Source organism: Equus caballus, chromosome 12 (genome assembly GCF_041296265.1).
Source record: "Equus caballus isolate H_3958 breed thoroughbred chromosome 12, TB-T2T, whole genome shotgun sequence".
Taxonomy (NCBI): domain Eukaryota; kingdom Metazoa; phylum Chordata; class Mammalia; order Perissodactyla; family Equidae; genus Equus; species Equus caballus.
In genome coordinates this window covers 8,216,108-8,236,586 of record NC_091695.1, presented here as the reverse complement: position 1 = coordinate 8,236,586, position 20,479 = coordinate 8,216,108, and the positions used below count along the sequence as shown (strand labels likewise).

The 20,479-nt window shown below is 37.8% G+C and overlaps 1 long non-coding RNA gene across 1 annotated transcript in view; it reads left to right on the top strand.

Moving 5' to 3' along the window:
* The window catches only part of LOC138916568 (uncharacterized), a 298,642-nt gene that overhangs the window by 119,007 nt on the left and 159,156 nt on the right, over positions 1–20,479 (top strand). Inside the window, exon 2 of the long non-coding RNA XR_011423842.1 lies at positions 17,023–17,157. This is a non-coding gene — a long non-coding RNA (uncharacterized lncRNA). The remainder of the gene's footprint in view (positions 1–17,022; positions 17,158–20,479) is intronic.

The following is a 20,479-nucleotide window of genomic DNA, read 5'->3' as shown; positions in this document are numbered from 1 at the left end:
AAACTTGGTGTTCCCTTCAACTTTAGAAGCCATCTTTTCCTCTTCAGGTTCAAGCTTGAGAGGAAAACTGGAACCCAATTTTCTGAGCACTTACTCCTATCAGTTCAGTTGGCCTCTGGACCTTTTCTTCCCACAATTCCTTAGTCCAGCAAGGTTGGAATTATCCCCTCTCTCATCCTATCTGGACCTTCCTTCTATGAAACACTATCTAGTGAGTATTCCATCAAGTCTGGCTTTCAATTCTATTATTTTACTAAAGATATTAAGTACTCACCTTCTCTCGCAGGAGGAACCTCATGCATGGTCTAGTCTTGGCCATTGGAGGCTTCAATGGGTCAATGTTTTAAGGAGGAAATTTGAAATTTAATGGTGCAATGTTTATAAAATACTATCCCTATTAAATATCTGATTTAAAAACCTCAAACAGGATTAAACATGTATTGTTTTCCTTATCCAACAATATCTTAGATATTTTCCCATGTCAGAACAGAGAGCTACTTCATTTGTTTAAATAGTTGCAAATGATTTTATGTAATGAGTGCACCATAATTAATTGAACCATTTCCCTCCATTAGTGGGTGTTTAGGTTCAAACTTGGATGTTAAGGAGCACATCTGTTGAAAACAAAAATAATGATGCATTTTAAGGATGGATACAAAAGAGTGGAACAAACTCTAAAGGATCATATTGACAAAACTATGAAGAATCAGTGAAATGCATGTCACAGAAAACGGAAGATTTCATTTATTCATATTTAAAGCAAAAAGAACAAGGAAGGGATGGTCTCATTGCTTGGGCAGATGGTATATGGTTGACGAAAGGAAGGAGAATGATTCAATGTCTATTTTATTTCCACCTTCTACATCAGGGAAATGATCTTCAAGTTTGAAAGCGTGGAAGGGCATGGATACCAACCTGGATTTTAATAGATGTAAACACTTAGGACAGTCCTTGCAGCATAGTAAGTGCTCAACAAATGTGTTAAAATTTCCATTTAATTTTTTTTTGGTAGAATTGCAAGGAATGGGAAAGGTGCTGGATGATTGAAATGGGAAAACCACCAATTTTCAAAAAGGGAAATAAATGAATTTTAAGAAGAACATACCAATGAATGTGACATCAGTCCCTAGTCAAATTTAGGAACAAAATATTTAGAGATGGATTATGAGCACTCTGGAAAGGAAGATGGCATTGTTAAAAACAATGAATTCCAAAAAGCTAATCTGATTTCCTTTGTTTGGTTTTTTAGTTGAATGATTTGATTAGAGGAATGTACTAGGTGGAAAAGATCTATTTTCGTAAGATATTGGAAAAATTGCCTGTAAGCAGTGCTTTCTCATACATTTTGCATACTCTGTACTCTGCATTTAATGTTCTCCCTCTCTTCATCTGCTGATGATTGCCTACTCATCTGAGGCAGGCTGATGCTTTTGGAATACTAACCAACATTTCCTTTTTCCTATTCTAACCTTGGCCCTCCTTGAGTCAGCTAGGCTGTCTGCAAACATCTCTCTAGGTAAGTGATGACACATCAAAAAAGCAGCAGGAAGAATAATCTGTTCTTAGATTTGCACTTCTAAAGACTAATTCTTCAGGGAAACAGAGAGGACTCTTGGCTAGAAAAAATATTTGGAAGAATACTTTGATGTATAAAAATAAAACCTTCCCTCATGGAGACTGGATCATGCAGAGTGGAGGCCTGGGATGTGGGGGCTAGAGCTAGCGAGCATCATACAGCACCTGCCATATAGCATTGATACTTGACCTTCCATTGACCTTTATGACCCCCCTTGAACAGCAATATTGTTCACTGATAGCCTGGAATGAATGACGTCTGTCTGTGTCAGGTGTGTCTCACTCTATGTAGACATCTCCCCCTTTAATACCTATGATACTTATAAGCTTCAGAGCTGGAGGATGGGGAACTGAGAATCTAGAGGGAAGTAATTGTGTGGGATGTGCTTGCACTTGGGTGGACCTAAGTAGAAGCAATTTTTGCCCTTTTATACTACCCTTGCTGTCAGTAAAAGTAAGTATAAGCATATAAATATAAAAATAAGTAAGTCAGTAAAAGTATAGTAAAAGTCTCTACTTTTTCACATTCATGAGCTTTAACTCAGAAGAAAAGAGGGAAGGGAGAAGGAAAAATCTCACTTTTTTTTGGAGATTTCTTTAATGACCCCAGGTAGAATCCGGTGTTTGTTCTTGAGCTCCCCGTGGACTCCAAGTTCACTCGTATGATAGCATCCGTCATAGGAAACTCCTCTATTGCCTGCATGATCATTTCCCCAGTAGACTGTGAGCCTCTTGAGGGCAGAGAACAGATTCTGTATGTTTGTATTTCCTAGTACACAGTGGACATTAGGCATGTATTTAATGGGTTGAATTAAAGATGGCTAAATGCATGGAATTACCTGGGCTTATAAGTAATTAAATATATACTCAAAGAATATTGGCTAATATATTAGTGTCAGCTCTGAATTATCTCTCTGTGAAGTATTTCTAGGCTCAAACCCCTACTTTCCTGTTTCTATCAATGACTGGAATGATGACATAACTCACTGATTACATTTTGAAGTGACAGGAAGCCAGGAGGGAAAGTTAATACACTGGAGGAAAGTCAGAATCCAAAGAGAGAAGAATAAGTTGAAATGATGGACCAAATATAATTTAATTGAGAGTAGATATGAAATACTACAGTTGGGTTAAAAAAAATCAACTCCATTACAGAGTAGGGGAAGATACGGCTTAAAATAAAGGATTTGTTAAAGATCTTGCTAGAGCTTTAGTTGAAAAGCTTATTGAATTATGAATTCAATATTGAGTTTATGAGCTTAGGAATTAAATTATGATAGAGCTTTTACTATATTATATCTTTAATAAAGCTTTTGGTATTATTCGTAGAAATAAAAGGAAGAAATGCATGAAGACAAGGGTCTCACTGATGAGATCATGGCTGAAATATTGCGTAGAGTTCCACACATAATATTTGAAAAGGATAATGCTGGAGAATTTGGAAGAAAATGTTTGTGGAAACTACATTTTTATGAGACTTGAGACGGGGTTGGGGCTAGGCCACAGGAGAGATGAGGGAAGCGATAGTTGAATTCCCTAACTCTTGAATGCCTGTTACATTGAAGGATAGTTCAGCTTATGTTTCATGGCCCAACGGGTGAAAGTTATAAGGAAGAAGATTCTGGGTTACTATTCATAGGAAATTTGTAGCAGTTAGGTATTTCCATCAATGAAGTGACAGTTTAGGACAGCCTCTATCTCATTTCACTGGAAGAGTTTAAACTGAGAACAGGATGACTATCATCACACTGGATCCCTGATATGCATAGGTGATTGGATTCAGATGAGCTCTAAGGTGGCCTCCAATTCAAAGACAAGACACTCTTTCTATGCATGCTCTATGGCTTAGTTAGAAAGTCCTCTGTGGAGGTGGATGCACAGGAAGGACCTTTTGACTACATGGCAGAAATGATGGAGAGAGTTGCTTAGCTCAGCACAGAGCTTCCTGGACTTCCTTTACCCCTCACTCTGTATGCAGGCCACATAGAAGGCCAAGATCTGGGCTGTCGGACAGTAATTCATGTGAAAAGGAAGGAAATAACTCCTTGGTGGATGTGAATTGTGAGGAAGAATGATGATGCTACTCTATGTTCTATGACTCTGTACCTGAAGAGATAACAGGGCCTGATCAATGGAAATGTTTGGGGTTGGGAGAAGGGATACAGATGATGAAGAAGTAAGAGTGGCTCTCATTTGGGAGAATGATGGTGTTTTAACCCCATGGTCCATGGCTCTGAGCCCAGCAGGCGAGTCTGGGACAATTGATGGCTTCTGACACCCAGGTAACTGCCGTAATTCTGAGCTATGTGCCATGGACAAGGAGCTCTCCATGCTGCAGACAACTTCATTACTGTGGGCCCATCCTTCACTCAGCAGCGGACCTTTTTGCATCAGCCAAAGACGAATGAGAAAATCACCCAGGCTCTACATGCTTTCAATACTTCCCTCTCTTCTGTCCAGACCAGCTTTGGTTTATGTATTTTGCTGCCTTCCCTCTGAACTATGGTGCAGAAGGGCCCTGGCATCACCCACCCTGGAATAATATGTGAAACGCGGACAAGAGGATCTCCTCAAAGGACTTGGCAGATTGGGATTCTCTGTAGCAATCAAAGAATGACAGTGTGCCCTGGCTTGTCTAGGATTAGGCAGAGGTTCACTGCTATTTTAATTCTTCAAAAGCAATTCCTTTCCTATGTCTGAGCACAGAGTGAATAAAGCTGCTTCCAAGAATAAGAACAGGCAACTAGCAAAGCTTAATTTCCTGCCAAGAGAAGGTAAAATGTATCCTCATGTTAGAGGCAACATGAAATGAGGTACAGTTATGTAGTACTGAGTCAAATTCAATGTCCTCTATCTTCAAATTGCAGAAAAGTACGGTCTCTGAATTCTGTAAGTCACAAAATATATCAATTGTTTTCCTCCTAATGAATTCAAAGAGAAGTAGTAAATAAATTTATTAAATGTAAACCTTGTACAGTTTTTACTAATATCCTTTCTGAAGCTGCCAACTGCCTGCCAAGCTGTGCTGCAGCTCCCGCCTCTCCTAGCATCCTTGCAAGCATCCTGTGCAGGTGGGAGTCTGACCGGAAGCCCTGGGCCTCCAGGATGTACCCACACTGAGTCACCACTTCAGTTCTGGGCAGATAAGATGCCACACAGTGGGGCATAGAACCAGAGTTCCTGGGTGACTGGGTGTCAAATGTTGAATGACAGAACCTAGAAGTGTGGGAGAGGCAGCTCCCATGGAGTAAACTTCCGCCAGCGGGAGTGGGAGTGGGAAGGTAAATTAACCCTTTTCCTCTGTGAGGTGGACCATTCCAAGGTGCCCTTTCTCCTTGCTAACCTTCTGGAGAAGTCCTGCATGCTGAAGGGCATGCCTGCCGAGAGATGTGCAGGGTCTCTTCACGGCTCACTGTGAAGCAGAGGCTGGCATGGTAGCACACTGTATCTCATGTGCCACATCTGTCTTTGTTCTACTTTGCCATACTTCCTGACCTGCACCACTCTGGTCTTGCACTTCCCCAGTCAAGTATCAGCCCTTTAGTCTTTGCCTCAGGTTCTGCTTTTGCAGATGACCTGGGCTAAGGCAGAGATAAAGAAATCAGGAATTTCATTCATTCACTCATTCTTTCAGGGTTTATTGAGTAGCTACTAAGTGTCGAGCATTTGCTAGTTTCTGAAGCCATAATGATGGGTAAAACATGATTCCGGCCTTTAAATAATTCATAGTCTAGTTTAGAGAGAAAGACATGAGATCCGATAAAGCCCTCAAAAATTAGAAGAAATAGAAAAAAAGATCTTCATGGTAAAATGTTTGAGATAAAATGTTGTTTGGTCCTGGAAATCTGGCTTCCCGTGCTGCGTATGGCTTAGTATTGAAGGCCTGAGCTAATGGAGTCTCGAGTGGGTTTCTTGCTGTGGTACCAGAATTGGACTAAGGCCAAAGCTGAAAACAAAAACCTTCAAGCACCCCACCTTCTAAGGAGAGCCACAGGGAGCTGCTTATCATGGGGCCAGACACCTCCCTGAAGGTCTTTGGAGAGTTGGAAGAAATGGTCCTTCTCTCACCGTCTCCCCACACTCCCACTTGAATCTAAATGAGAAGGGAATTGGAATGAGGTCTAGAATCATCAAATGTTTGACTTTGTGGTGAGTCGTGTTGTAGGAGAGAAGCTTTTCTCCCTATCCTTTTGGATTGCGTGGGAGTCCAGTTAAGCATCTTCAAGAGAATTGCCCATAAGAATCAGGAGTGCTTAAAAGAAGAGCTTTCTCCTGGTGAAACACTTACTGGGCTAAAACTCAGTTGGCTCACTCTGGCCCTGACCCCAAAATATGTAGGACGAATTCTTGGGAGAGTGGACATGTGTGTTAATAAATATAAGAACTGACACCTGATTTTGCTATGTGGATCTGCCGTAGCACAGGTCCATTGGCTTGAAAGGACTATGATGAGGTGTGTTTGAGAAGAATATGAGGCAACCTCTGCCACATTCTATATATTTTTGTCCCCAGAGGTTTCAGACCTAACAGTTCTTGGGGCTTCCCATAGGGAAGTTCAGAGGCTGGAGAAGAACCAGCAACTGAGGGCTGCCCAGGTGGCCACTAGGCCTTCAAAGAGACACCTAACATAAAGAAGAGAAAGGGGGCTTGTATAGCAGGCAAGGTTTATGAGAGAAATACTTACTCCATTGAACAGGTGAAAGAGCCAGAGAGAAGAGGGGCACTATCGCCAGGAAAATTGTGTGCTGATGTGAAGACCAACACATCAAAGGAGGTTACAAAAGAACCCAAACAAGAAAACATCAGAGAAACATGAATGAGCCAGAATGAGGCCAGGGACTCATCCTCACAAGTGACAGATGGACAGTCTTTGAAGAAGACCCTACATCCTCACCCTTCCTACCTGACCCCACCATCAGAGTCACCACCTCGTGGAACGATCTTTTTTGGGAAGCCAGAGCCATGAGTGGCTTGTGCTGGGGAAGCGGGTGGGGAAAGTTTTGAATGCTGAAGTTTTAAAATGGATTGGACTATGTTTTAATGATTAAAAATAACCAGAAAGTTATAGAATCTACAAAAAATATTGCTAAGGGGTGGAGAAAGAATTTAACATAGCAGGGTGGAAAATCAGTGACTGAAAGATATAAAACTGTTTCCACATGGGATTTTAAGGGCAGGCCTGGAAGCAGCATATCCTTTCTGGTTGCATCTCATTCCCCAGAACTCAGTCCTATGACCTCAACCTAATTGTACGTGAGGTTTGGAAACCTCTACCTGTGTGTCTAGGAAGAAGAATGATTTGAACACATAGCATTGTCTCTGTCGCAGGTAGCCACTTTGAAATCCAGAACATTGCAAAGCTTAGAAGACAGGAACCTAGTGGTTTTGTAGTAATGATAATATTAACAATGAAACCTGTGATGTGACGGACGCTATTCAGGTGTTCTCACTGTTTTTCCTCAAACAACCAGCAATGTTTTACGGGCTGGGTCTATGAGAGAGTGTGCTCTGACTTGTCCAGGATTAGAATCTAATATTTAATTCTGGCGACTCTGTGACTGAGATGCTGTGACTCTCATTTTCTAGAAGAAACAAAAGAGCTAACAATTTAATGCTTGGTAGATTTATCGTTAGTCTGGCTCTGTCCCACTTCAATGTCCCTGCTGTTTCTATTATACCCATATCATCTGGTCTTCTGGACTTCTTAAAGTCCAAGGCCTTTCTTCTTCTCTTTGTTCAGGATGAATTTCCCGAGCCTCTTTTTGATGATTCTGTGATGACCCCCTATTGACTTTCCACATGACATATAGTCACTGTGCCAAGGATCATGCTGCCAAGCATCAGAGTTTATTGTTCCATCTGGCTATTTTTACTACATTTGTACAAGATCCTGGTGAGTATGGTTCTTTTTTGGTATAAGCTTGCTGTTTTAATGTCTTGATGATGCGCTGAGCTGCATTTGGTGTGTTGGGTAATTTCTTTAATTTGACTCTTGACGTTTGTGAAGATTGAATATTCACCAGTTCATGCAATTTTGATTTTTGACTCGTAAAACTGGAGCAGATGGGATTGGGGCTCAATAATTCCGCTACTGCTGATCAGTTTTATGTCTTTGTTCATTTATTAACAGGACTGTTGCTGGCGAGTCTTTCTCTACAATTTTCTTTTAGTCATCTCAAACGGTTGTTTGATATTAATATGCTGTCGCTTTAATCTCAGATTATCCTTTTCAGGTTTCATGAAAGCTCAGTAAAAACACTTTACAACAATATGTTTGGTTCTGTTAAATAAGCATCGCAATATCATAATTAGATGTTGGGAGTTGTGGAACCCAACATGTGATCTCCTTTTCTAATAAGTTTAAACAACAACAACACATTAAACGTCCTCCTGGCATGCTATGATTTTCCGGTTGTGTGGAGCCATCAGAAGTTGCTTAAATGAGGGAGGACACAGGCAACATTTGGGTGTGATTCTAGTTACTGGGCTGAAGTTGGGAAATTAGTAAGAGCAATTTTGTCCTTCCCTTGATTGTCGTTAAAGAGTGATCATTGGCAAGGTACCATACAAAGTCATATACCCAACAAATATGCATCGATGACATATTATCTTCATGCCAGTCTCTGTGATCAAAAATGATGAATTCTTGGACCTTTTGAAGTGCTCTCAGCCTTATTGGGGTGTATATCTCAATACAGAGTGATAAATGCAACAATATAATATGTTCAATATGCAGTGATGGTGAAAAAGTGGGAGGATTAATTGGACCAGAAATCAGGTTTCACAAATGTTTAATTGATATTTAATCTCTCAGAGAACTGTTTATATAACCATTCCCTCTGCTTAAATAACGAATTAGAGCAATCATTCATGAGTTTTCTTTCTTTGATCCCTAAGTCTTTCTTTATGAGGCTAGAGGACTGTATCTTAGGGCTCAGGCCTAGAGGGATCATCAGTATTTGAGAAGTTGGATTTGGCTGTGCCTTCCCTATCATGCTTTTTATTTTTTTTCCTACTGGGTGCTAACCATCTGCAGAGAGTAACTTCTCTCCCATTTAGAGAAGAGCTGTCTTACTGAGCGTTGCCGCGTGTCCATCTCTGAATGGCCAGGAAATGGGAAATAGAGTTCCCTTCAGGTTAACTTGCCACCTCACAGGTTGTTTGTCAGAATTTGCTAGCAGATCAGTCCTTGCAAAGAGTGGAGTGTTTTGATTTTTAATTCCCCCCTTTTTTTGGTAATTAGGATACATTTTTTATTAACAGCTTCCAGAAACCAGCATTTTTCCACCCATACATTTAGCATCTTGTCACACAGTGAGAATTGCAATGGTAGGAAGAAAGGGAATAGTGCAAACAAAACAAAGACATAAAATGTAATGAGGGGAAAGCAGTCAGCTTGCTGCAACTGTAAAGAAGAAGAAAACGTTGGGGAGGTCTGATTTATAGGGAATAATTATTATTGGCTGATTTAGAAAACTGGGGCAGAGATAGGAAGCCCCTGAAGTGGCTGTTTTTGCAAACTGATTTGAAGACTCGTCTTCTGTGCCATTATAAAATAATAATTCTTGGTGAATGTGTTCCTTTTCACTTAAGGATTTGCGAGGACTTGAAAAATACTGCTTGAATGGAATTATGGTGCCTGAAAAGAACATTCCAACCACTATTTTAAATGTCAAAGCGAAAACCAGGAGCAGGATGGGGATTTGTGAAAAGTTGCCTAAGGGATCAAAGCAAGAGAATAGATCCAATTCTCACTAGGATTTCCTAAATTTAGAAACAGTTGGTTCCCACAGTTAAACTTTACATTCTAATTAGGGAAATTTAATCTTCACAGTAGCTTTCAATCTAAGAGAGATCACTCATCTGTTAATTTGTTATCCACTTATTCATCAAACATTTGTTGAGCACCTACTCTGTTCCAGGCACAGGTTTCTGTGCTAAGAATACAACAGTGAGTAAGACATGATCTCTTCCCACAAAAAGTTCATATATTTAAAGGGGTGAATTTAAATGAACACTTAAACTAAGATATGCTTTTTCCCAACTGTGAAATAATGATTAATAAAATGCTTAGACTCAGAAATCCGGATGTTATCTTTTTGTTGCTGATAATGCATTTTTCCCCCTAAAGTGAAGGAGGACTTGCCTCATTACTCATACAATTCTTAAAATTTGTCACCTTAATAAGATACATTTCAGCAGACCCTAAGATGAGAATACATTGAAATCAAAACATCAGAGGTGACAGTGATCGATGGTAATTAGTCTTTGGGTGGTGAACATGACATAATTTATACAGAAATCAAAATATAATGATAAAAAAAAACACTTCAGGGGTACCCTATTATGGCTGAAGAGAACATTGAATTGGGAGTCAGGAGACCTGGGTTATAATTCTGTTTGTTAACCCATTGTATGAATTAAGGCAAGAGATTTCATCTCTTCAGAATTTATATTCCTTGTTTTTGAACGCTGAGTTAGGGACTAGCTGGAAGGCTAAGATTCTCAAAAAATTTTTTAAAAAATCAAACAAATATGTATTGAATACCTCCTATAAGCCTAAATTGTTCAAGGAACTGGGGATCCAGAGGTGACCAAAATAGACAGCAAGGTAGGAGGAAAATCAAAAAGTGCGATGTTCTGGAGGCCAAGTGAAGAAAATGTTTCTACAAATAGGGAGGAATCAGTTGTCAGATGTTGTTGATAGATGAAAAGAAGGTAAGAATTGACTATTGGTTTAGCGAAATTAGTCCTTGGGAACCTTGGCAAGAGCAGTTTCAGGGGAGTGGTGGGGATAAAAGTGTGATTGGAGTGAGTTCTAGGTAGGAGACTGAACAGATAAATGGACAATGGCCAGATCATATATAAAAATAGAATTCTGACCCATAAGCTGCAGGAACCAGTCCAGGAACCCAACTTATTAACTGTACTAACCAGCCCAGCAAATCATCCTCGTATATACAAGTCAGAGTTGTAGAAAATCAGACCACCATCTCTCGCAAACAATCCAGGAAACTAGACAGTAACCCCTGTAGCAATTGGCCCCATGGCCAGGACACGGTTAATAACTCTCAGCTTCCCGTAATTTTTGTCCCTGCTTCCAACTTAGGACCAACCAGAGAAAGCCAAATATGCACCCCTAACCAGTCAGACAGGACACCTTGCTTCTACTTAGCCTGCCGACAGCTTCCTCATGCCAGCAGCCTTCAATCACAGCACACCAGAAGCCTTCCCTCTTTTTCCTAAAGCTTTCCCACTCCTCTGCCTGCCTTTGAGTGTCCACTAAACTCGAGTGATGCTGGCTGATTCCTTTGTTATAGCGAGTTCTGAATAAACAGCCTTTACTTGTTCTCATTTGGGTGGTTTTTGTTTATTTCCACATAGGAGAAATGTAAGAAGAGGAATTGGATATAGAAAATATGGACAGTTCTTTAAGTAGCTTTGCTATAAAGCTGAGCTGAAAAATGAGTCAGTAACTGAAGTGAGATACATTTCTTTTTATATTGTACTGGCAAAGACATCAAATACAATCATTAATAGAAGCAGGGATAGTGGGCATCCTTGTCGCTTCCTGATGTTAAAAAGAAATCTTCTAAAAGTTTTACCATTGTGATATTTTCTGTGTGTTTTTGGAAGGTGTCCTTTATTAGATAGAGGAAATTACCTTCTATTCTTAATTTGAGAAGAGTTTTAAAATACTTTTTGGTTTAATCATGAATGAGTGTTGATTTTTTTGGCAGATGCCCTTGCTGCATCTGTTAAGACTATTCTATGGCTTTTCATCTTTAATGTTTGTAATAGTCTGAATTATGTTAGTGGATTTTCTATTGCTTAGAATTCTTGAATCCCTGGGTTGAATTCAGCTTGGACATGATTTAAAAAAACTCATTGCTGATTTGATTTGCTCGTAGAGTTTAGGATTATATCAGAAGTGAGCTTTTTTTTCTCACTCATATTTTTCTTTTCTCATACTGACCTCATCAGATTTTGGTATCAATATTTTACATACTAAGCTTAAAAAATGAGTTGTGGAATATTTCCCCTTTTTCCCTACTCTTTGAAAAAGTTTGTATAGAACAAAATGATCTGTTCCCTGAATTTTGATAGCACTTACCTCTAAATGCACATAGGCCAGGCATCTCTGTGAGTATATGCATGCACGTGTGTCTATTTATCTAGGTACTGATTTCATTTCTTTAATGGAATCATTAAATGCATGTTTTTAATTTCTTCTTGAGCCATTTTTAGACCATTTCTCTACACTTTAAAGTTTTCTGGAATAATGTTTTTCATAATAATTTCTTTTTCACAATTTTAGCCATGTCATAATTGTAATATCCCTTTTTATTCTTAATATATCCCCCTTGTGCTTTCTTTGTGATCTTGATTTTTTCTCGTCTTTGTCTTTCATTTAATTAGTTTATACTCCTCTTTATTATTTCTTAATGGTGCTTTTAAAACCCTTTCTTTCAGCCCTCCCTGCCTCTCTCCACATCCCCAGATAACCAAAAACAGTGCTTTCCGTCACTAGAGATCAGTTTTCCTTTTCTATAATTTTACCTGAATATAATAATACAGTTTGTATTGTTTTTGTCTAGCTTATTTCTCTTAGCCTTATTATTTTTCAAATTCACCCAATTATTGCCTGTTAATAATTTATTCCTTTTTAGTACTGAGCAGTATTTGATTATATGAAGATATTACTATTTGTTTATCCATTTGCACTGATCGTTGAAAAAACTCCTTTCACCAAATAATCTATGCACCATTAAAAAATCAATTGTCTATATATGTATGGTTTCATTTCTCCACTCTATCTTGTTTGACTTATATATTTATTTTTACACCAATTCTGCATTGTTTGGATTTAGCTTTATACTAAGTCTTGCTATCAGGTAGCACTAATTCTTTAGCTTTGTTCTTTTTCAAAATTGTTTTGGATATTCTTAGTTCTTAGCATTTCTTTATGAATTTTAGTATGAGCTTGTCAAATCATGCCAAAAATGCTGGGAGTTTGATTGGGATTGTATTGCATCTATAAATCAATTTAAAAGGAACCAACAAGTTAAAAATGTGGAGTCTTCTAGTCCGTGAACATGTTGTATCTTTCCATTTATTTGGTTCTTTAATTTCTCTCAGCACTGTTTTGCTGAAGATCTTGCATATATTTCTTCAGATTTATCTCTTATAGTTCATGTTTTTTGATGTTACTGTAGATGTTATTGTTGTGTCAGTTTCAATTTCTGATTGTTCATGGCCACTATCTAGAAATACAACTTATTTTTGTATATTGTCCTTGTATCCTATAACCTTGCTGAACTCAAATAGTCCTAATGGCTTTTTGTGTGTATGTAAATTCCATTGGATTTTCCGTGTAGATGATCATACTGTCTGCTAGTATAGACAATTTTACTTCTTGTTTTCCAAACTGTGTAATTGCAATGGCTAGTACCTCCAGCTTAATGAGTAGAAATGGCAAGAACACACATTCTTGTCTTTTTCCTAATATTAGCAGGAAAACATCCAGTCTTTCACTAGTAAGTATGAGGCTAGCTGTAGATTTTCATAGATGCCCTTTATCAGATTGAGGAAATTTAATTTCTAGTTTGCTGAGATTTTTCTAAGAGTGGAAATTGGATTTTATCAAATGATTTCTCTGTGTATATTGAGGGAATCATATTGTTTTGTTTTTTAGATTGTTCATATGGTAAATTATAATGATTGAGTTTCAAATGTTAAATCAACCTTGTGTTCCTGGGATAAATTTCACTTGCTTATAATATATTATCATTTTTATATGTTGCTAGATTCAATTTGCTAAAATTTTGTTTAGAATTTTGGCATCTGTGTTCAGGAAGGATAGTGATCTTTTGTTTTCTTTTCTTGTAATTTTTTGGTCGGGTTTAATTATAAGGTTTCTGCTGGAAATATTCCATCCTCATCAATATTCTGGAAGAGTTTGTGAATAATTGGTGTTGTTTTATCCTTAAATGTGTGATAGATTTCCTCCCAATGAAGGTATTTGAGTTGAAGTCAATTTTTTTTGTTTGAATTGGAATTTTTTGTGGGAAGGTTTTTAACTACAAACTTAATTTCTTTAATTTATTAGGTATATTCAGGTTATCTATATTTACAGTTTCTCTTAAAAATATCAGACAGCTTCACAACATAGGGCCTGTATTCTCACCTGGCAAGAACTGGGTGACATTCAGTAGTAGCTGCCTCTAGTTTGCTGTAGTCCCTACAACTCTCTTTGGTCAACATTCCTTATTTATATTGCCTTCTTGGCCACTATAAATTGTAGATTGTGAGACCTAGGAGGAATCTCAAAGATGATCTATTTCAACCTTCCAGTTTGGAAGATGATGAAAACTGTAGTCTGAGTTACTTAGGTCACCCAGTGCCTGGATGTATGCAATAGTATAGCAATGTCCCTTCCTTGACATATCCTGCCTCTAAATATTTGACATATGGGTGAGAATAATCCTAACACAAGATATAAGCTTCTGTTTAAAGACTTCTTTTCCTATGATCAAGTTTCCATAGCATGGACCTATAAGAGGTTAGGGGAAATTATCATATGAGGATATGTTCATTAAATGAGGAACAGTTCTATTTGGGCACCAGGCTGCTACTTTCTTCATTAAGTCATTTACTATACTAGTGTAGTGCCTGGGGACAGCCTTTGGGCCTTCCTAGTTCAGGTTCATGCCCTGACAATACTGGCTGCATTTCTTTTAAAGCAAATCTTAGTAAAAACCACAAAAATATCATCAGGAAGCATGAGACTCATTCCTTAGAGTGGGCTGTATGAACTTTGCTAAAAGTTAATTTAACATCCCTACTTGCCTTTCTACAAAGCTGTGATTGACTACCAGTGACTCCTAATCAGGTTATTACGGGTAGTGAGGTGACATGTTTGGGTGTATTCTGTGCCTGGTCTTCTAGCCATGCCTTCTCCATTTTTGAGCCTCATCCTCATCCAGGATACTTGTTACTTTTCTTTAGGTTAATAATAGAGATTTATGTCTCACTTCTCAATGTCTCTTCCAAGTTCAGTTCTTCATGAACAGGTGTTCTACTTCAATTAGAACTTACCAATGTTGTTTGCATTGCTCCTGTGTTTTTAAATTGTTAATAGTGGATTTAGGGATTTGTGCTGCCTGAGAACTGTGGAAGCCAGGAAGCCCTATTCCACTTCAGAATGTCTTCATTTCTTAGACGAGTGTCTTTTATGATCAAGACAAGAGCCAAATAATGGTTAATGCGAGGTCCCATCCCAAGACCCTGGGAAGAATGTCTCCTTGATGGTGACAGGAGTTTAGAGGGCTAACTCAAGAGATATATAACAAATCATAGTGATGTTTGTAGGCATGAAGTTTAACACCTGGGATTTCTGGATATTTCCCTATGCTGTTTTGGTGATAGCTATGATATTTACTACTTACTTTGTCTTATGGGGCTATTTTATATGACTTTCTTATTTCTTTCTACACCCTAGGCTTTCCATTTGGATGTCTCTTTGGATAGAGAGATGTTTCTGGATCACATCTCTGTAGTCTTGCTAGTGGTTCCAAAATGCTGATCTATGAGCCAGTACCAACTGTAATGCATCAAAGTCATCTGATAGAACTTATTTAGAAAGTATATAATCCCAGAATGCTTCCCTAGAATTTCTGATAAATTGTATCTGGGGTAAAGCTTGTGTTTCAAAGGAGCTCTTAGGATATTCTTATGTGAAGTTGGGTTGAGAAACACTAATCTAAATGGTAGAAATCCCATCTAGGTTTGATGGAGTTTTGGGTTTCAACACAATAAGAATAACTAATTATGATAATACTTATTGAGGGCTGGGCCAGTGGCTCAGCAGTTAGGTTCGCACGTTCCACTTCAGCTGCCTGGTGTTTGCAGGTTCGGATCCTGGGTGCAGACCTATGCACTCCATGGCAAGCCATGCTGTGGCAGGCACCCCACATATAAAGTAGAGGAAGATGGGCACAGATATTAGCTCAGGGTCACTCTTCCTCAGCAAAAAGAGGAGGATTGGCAGTTGATGTTAGCTCAGGGCTAATCTTCCAAAAAAAAAAACCAAAATCAACTTATTGGATACTGCTTATATACCAGACATTTTAAGTACCTTTGTGTGGAGCGTATTTGTCACTTTTATGAAGATTATTTTAACCTTATAAGGTAAATACAATTATCATCCATATATGGGAAACCGAGGCCTTGCTCAGAATCACATAGCTAATGATTGGGGACCTAATCTTGTACATAAAGCCATTCAATGCTAAATAGTGTTGCTACCTCAACTAGGCGGCCAAGACTGTGTCCAACCCTATCTCTAGTAGGTTGACCTTGGACAAGACATTCAAATATTTAGGAAATCCTTTTTTTTTGTTGGTAAAATTAGAGGGTTAGGTTAGGTAATTTTCTAGTTCTTTTTATCTTGAAAATTATGCTTTTTGTATGAAAATGCAATTATCTTTAAGGAAGCATACCATGAACTAATCTCTAACATATGAAACATTTATACATGATTTAGAGCAATATTCATGGAAATATAAAAACAAATACAACTTAGCACCTTTCACACTAATCTTCCATTTTATCAACACTTAATATACACATTTTCTGCTCTAAATATTGAACTGTGACTCTTTCTTTTGCTACAGTGTAGGTATCTAGCCATTGGGCTTATCTACAGCTCCACTGTTCTTGGAAATAAAGGACATTTTGGCTTTTCTTTTACCATTTGTAACTGTCCTAGTGAATAGACCTTCCCAGAATTACTGTTATTTTTTAAAATTTGAATCTCAAGAGAGGTCCTAACTAATTTTGTCGTCTCTTGCAATCACTCTCTTCTGTGGGTTGGAAATGAAGTGCAATGATTGTGTACTTATGTACTACAGTTCTTAGCATGGCTGTTGTTTTTGTTTTGTTTTGTTTTGCTTTTCAATCAGCAGAATCTTTTTTTATACCTGACCTGATGTTTCTGCCAAGCTTCCTGCCCACGGAAGGCAGGACTTGACAAAATTAGGGTATTTATCAACCCTTCTTTATTAACCTCTGCAGGCTCTGTTGAAATCTAGTTCTAAATTTTAAAGGTGACTGTACCTTTTCCCAGGATTTAGACCTTAAAGCATTTATTCAGGAAAACATATAGTAGTTTATAGGCTTTGCTCACATAATTTCATGTTGAGTTTGTAGTATGAATCATGCGATAATAATAAATAAGAGTATACTATGTAGCAGTATGGGGAGCAGACTGAAATCATACATACACACAGATTATATATATGTATATATACATAAATTCTATGTAATTTTCTGTTAATATTGACTACTAATGATTCTTATCTTCTGATAAGCTCATGGCACAAATTGTTTGGGAAATTTCCACTACCACCCAAATGTTTATTGCTGCTTTTCTTTTCTTTGTGCCAGGAGACATGCTTGCTCTATGGTTCCAGGTTCCAAGAAATGAAATGTTGTAAGACACATCTATCTGCACTAGAACGATCCAAGCATTGCTTTCCATTCAGTGCTCGTGGAAGAAAGTACAAAGAATAAAAAGAGAAGGTAACATTGAAAATTCTGTTATGGGCTTTAACCAATTTTCTTAAAAAAAAAAGAACAAATCTCAGTGTACAAAAGTTAAATTTTACCTAGTCAAATATGGAAAGTCTGATTATTTTGATGATAAAAGGCTTTATCCGTCGTTCCTTTAAAATACTACTCCACAAGTTATGGACTTTGGAGCTATATTTGAAATCATCGTTAATATAAACGGTCATCAGGACCACCAAAGTTTATGTATGTATGTCATCAGAGAAGCTTCGTGAAAATAAATTTCTCCTGCAACCCAGTCAGATAAACTTTTCCATCTGCCCCACTTGCGAACCTTGTCTAATGTAATGTTATTTTCTGATCAGTTATAGAGAGGACTTGAAGAGACACATCTGGTATTGAAAAGAACATCTGATTTAAGATCTAGTATTAGAGTATTGTCATTTACTTCATTCTTTTACTAAAAATAGGGCTTCATTCATATAAATTTTGTGAATGTCTTGTTGAGTGTCATAGATGAGCTCAAAAAGGAAGCCAGTCTCTACTGCCAAGGAGGTTGGAGTTCATATGTGTGCAGTGGCCTTGTGTTTTGAGTTTCTTCATACAGCTCTGATTTCAAATCGTCTGTGCCATATTCCCCATAAAAGATCAAAATATTTTAGAAATACTTATTTTCCATACCCAGATCACTTGAGGCTTTATTATACAATTTACACAGACTAGAAAATCCTTTGGAAAACCTGTTGCAGTTTGGGGTTAAAAAAATTGTGACCAAGGTAAATGTAATTACAATGTAAAGTATAAAGTTGTAAATATCTTAAAAGAAGTGAAAATGAAATACTGCTGCTTTTCAGAAATAACTTATATCTTGTAGGATGAGGCAGGACTTTATGGAAGCAATGGCATTTGAAGTAGACCTTAAATAGTATTGATAGTGACAGTTGTTGATTACCTAGCGCCAGTTTTCTGCCTAATTGTTTATATACGTTAGCTCAATATGGTTGTCAAATCTTGTGAAGTAGCTTCTATTATTCTTGTTTCAGAAGTGAATAAAAGAGATATTAAAAGAACAGGTCATATACCTAATTGGGGATGGAATTAGGACTTGAACTCAGATATGTTAGGCTCTAAACTCTGTGTTTAAATTCATTATATTTTATTTTGTCTTGGTTAAATTAAATGTGCAGGGATGAGAGTGTGAGAAAGAGTATTTGAGATAGTGGGAGCAACATAAGCAAAGACACAGAGACTAGAAAGCACAGGAAACAGTCAACAGAGAGCAGTTAATTTTGTTGGAACTATTGAGAACTATTTGGGAAATGAGAAACAAGTTTGGAAACACTGCTTGGGGCCAGATGGTGAAAAGCCCTGAATGCCAAGTTCAAGATGCTGCCTCTTATCTTAGATGATAGGAAGAGTTATTGGTAATTAGGGCTGAAGAAGAATTGGGGTAAGTATACAAGATCTGGAGACCGACAGATTAATCACAATGTTAAGGCTTTGATCCAGGAAAGCTGCAATGAGGATCTGAATTTAGAGGTGGATGGAGGAAGCCAGGATGTGGAATGAACTACTGAGGTGCAAAGATGAGACCATGTGACTTAGTGAGTAGACACAGATTCCTTAGGAAGAGAAGGCTGTTGAAGATAGAACATCCTGATTTTGGACACATTGATTGGGACACCCAGGTGGACATTTCCAGGAGGCTTTGGAAGATTTTGCTTGTGGACCATCAACCTCCTGTCTGATTAGAAGGAGAAGAACACTGTGCCATTAGCATTAGGAGTGAATGAAGATGAGACAGAAATAAAATCAACATTCTTTTTCTAGGAAAGCTACTGTTCTAGGTGATTTGCTATAATAATCCTGTGAGATATGCAATGTTAACTCCATTTTAAAAGTACCAAAATGGCTTAAAAAAAGTTACGATTTGCTCAAAATAAAAATATTAATAAATATTGAGCTAAGATTCAAACTTAAGTCTATTTCACTGAGGGGCCTGAAATCTTTAATCTTTGAAATTACCATTCATTTATTCATTCATTCATTATGTATTTATTGGGCGTTTATTTTGCACAGAGCATTGCTCAGTCTCCAAGGAAATGTATGAAAAAAGCAGCAATCCAATATGACGCTATTTATGTATATTTTTAAAAGAAAAACCCACAAAATAGTACTGTGTGTTTTCTATGAATATATGTAAAAAGAGTCTGGAAAAACATACAGTAAATTGGTAACAGTGGTTACATCTGAGGAAGGAAACAAAATAGATGAAAGAAAATTTATGTCTAATGTTTGAATTATATGGAAAATATATTCATGTATTATTTGTATAATTAAAATCTAATTTTAAAATGAATAGTTCTGCCAGAAAATGACTTCCTATGCAGACATGATTATGATACAAGGAGTTTGAATTAAGTAAGTGAGGAAATAGGATGAGTTTATAGAAACTGTTTAGAACAACTCGTATGTTAAGTGAGAGATGTGGTTTTCTTTTTCATGACTGGTTGCTGGTCTCTTCTGAAGAAAGCCTGGCAAGCTTCCACTAACACCTCCATGAGACACAGCCAGTTGGGCAAACCTCATTTTTCTGAGGAATGTGTCAGGTTATAGGTAGTAGCCTGAGGGGGAAATTCCCCAGCAGGAATTTGGATATAACTTCGTCATTCTTATGGTTGGAATCACCAAGAGCCAACTGAGTTCTTTTGTAAGCGAGCTCAGACACAAGACTGGGGTTCTCTTCTTTTGAACTTCCCCACTGAGGACCTCCTTGAACCACCTTCAGCCCCACTCATGCTCCACTTTGGATTAAAACTCCAGTCATAATTAGCTTTTGCCCGGTATTCTTATTTAGGCTTGATGGGTTTTCAATATGCTATTTTCTTTACTGTGTTTCCTCTTAGCTGCTTAACCCTCCTCATCCTTCAAGTCTCAGCTTAAGTTCCACTTCTATCAAAAAATCATCTGCATCCCACATCCCAATCTAGATTGAGTATTCCTTCATGTGCCCCCATAGTCCTCTACTTCCCATACCAGTGCACTCCCCTCTCTCTTCTAAAGCGCTTCTCCACCCTGGCTGAACAGGAAAATTACAATGAAGCTTTTAAAAGTATAACTATCTGGGCTTCACCTCAGACCTATTGCATCTGAATCTTCAGGATTGTATCTAGGGATTTATTTTTGTATATAGTTCCCATCATGTAATTGCAACTAATACTTCTTGATGTTAACTGCATTAAGAAGAAGGGCTCTGGTTATCTGCAGCTGTTTGTTTCACTGATATCGAATACTTTTTTTTCATGCTTATCAGTAGTTCTGGCCTTCCTGGAGT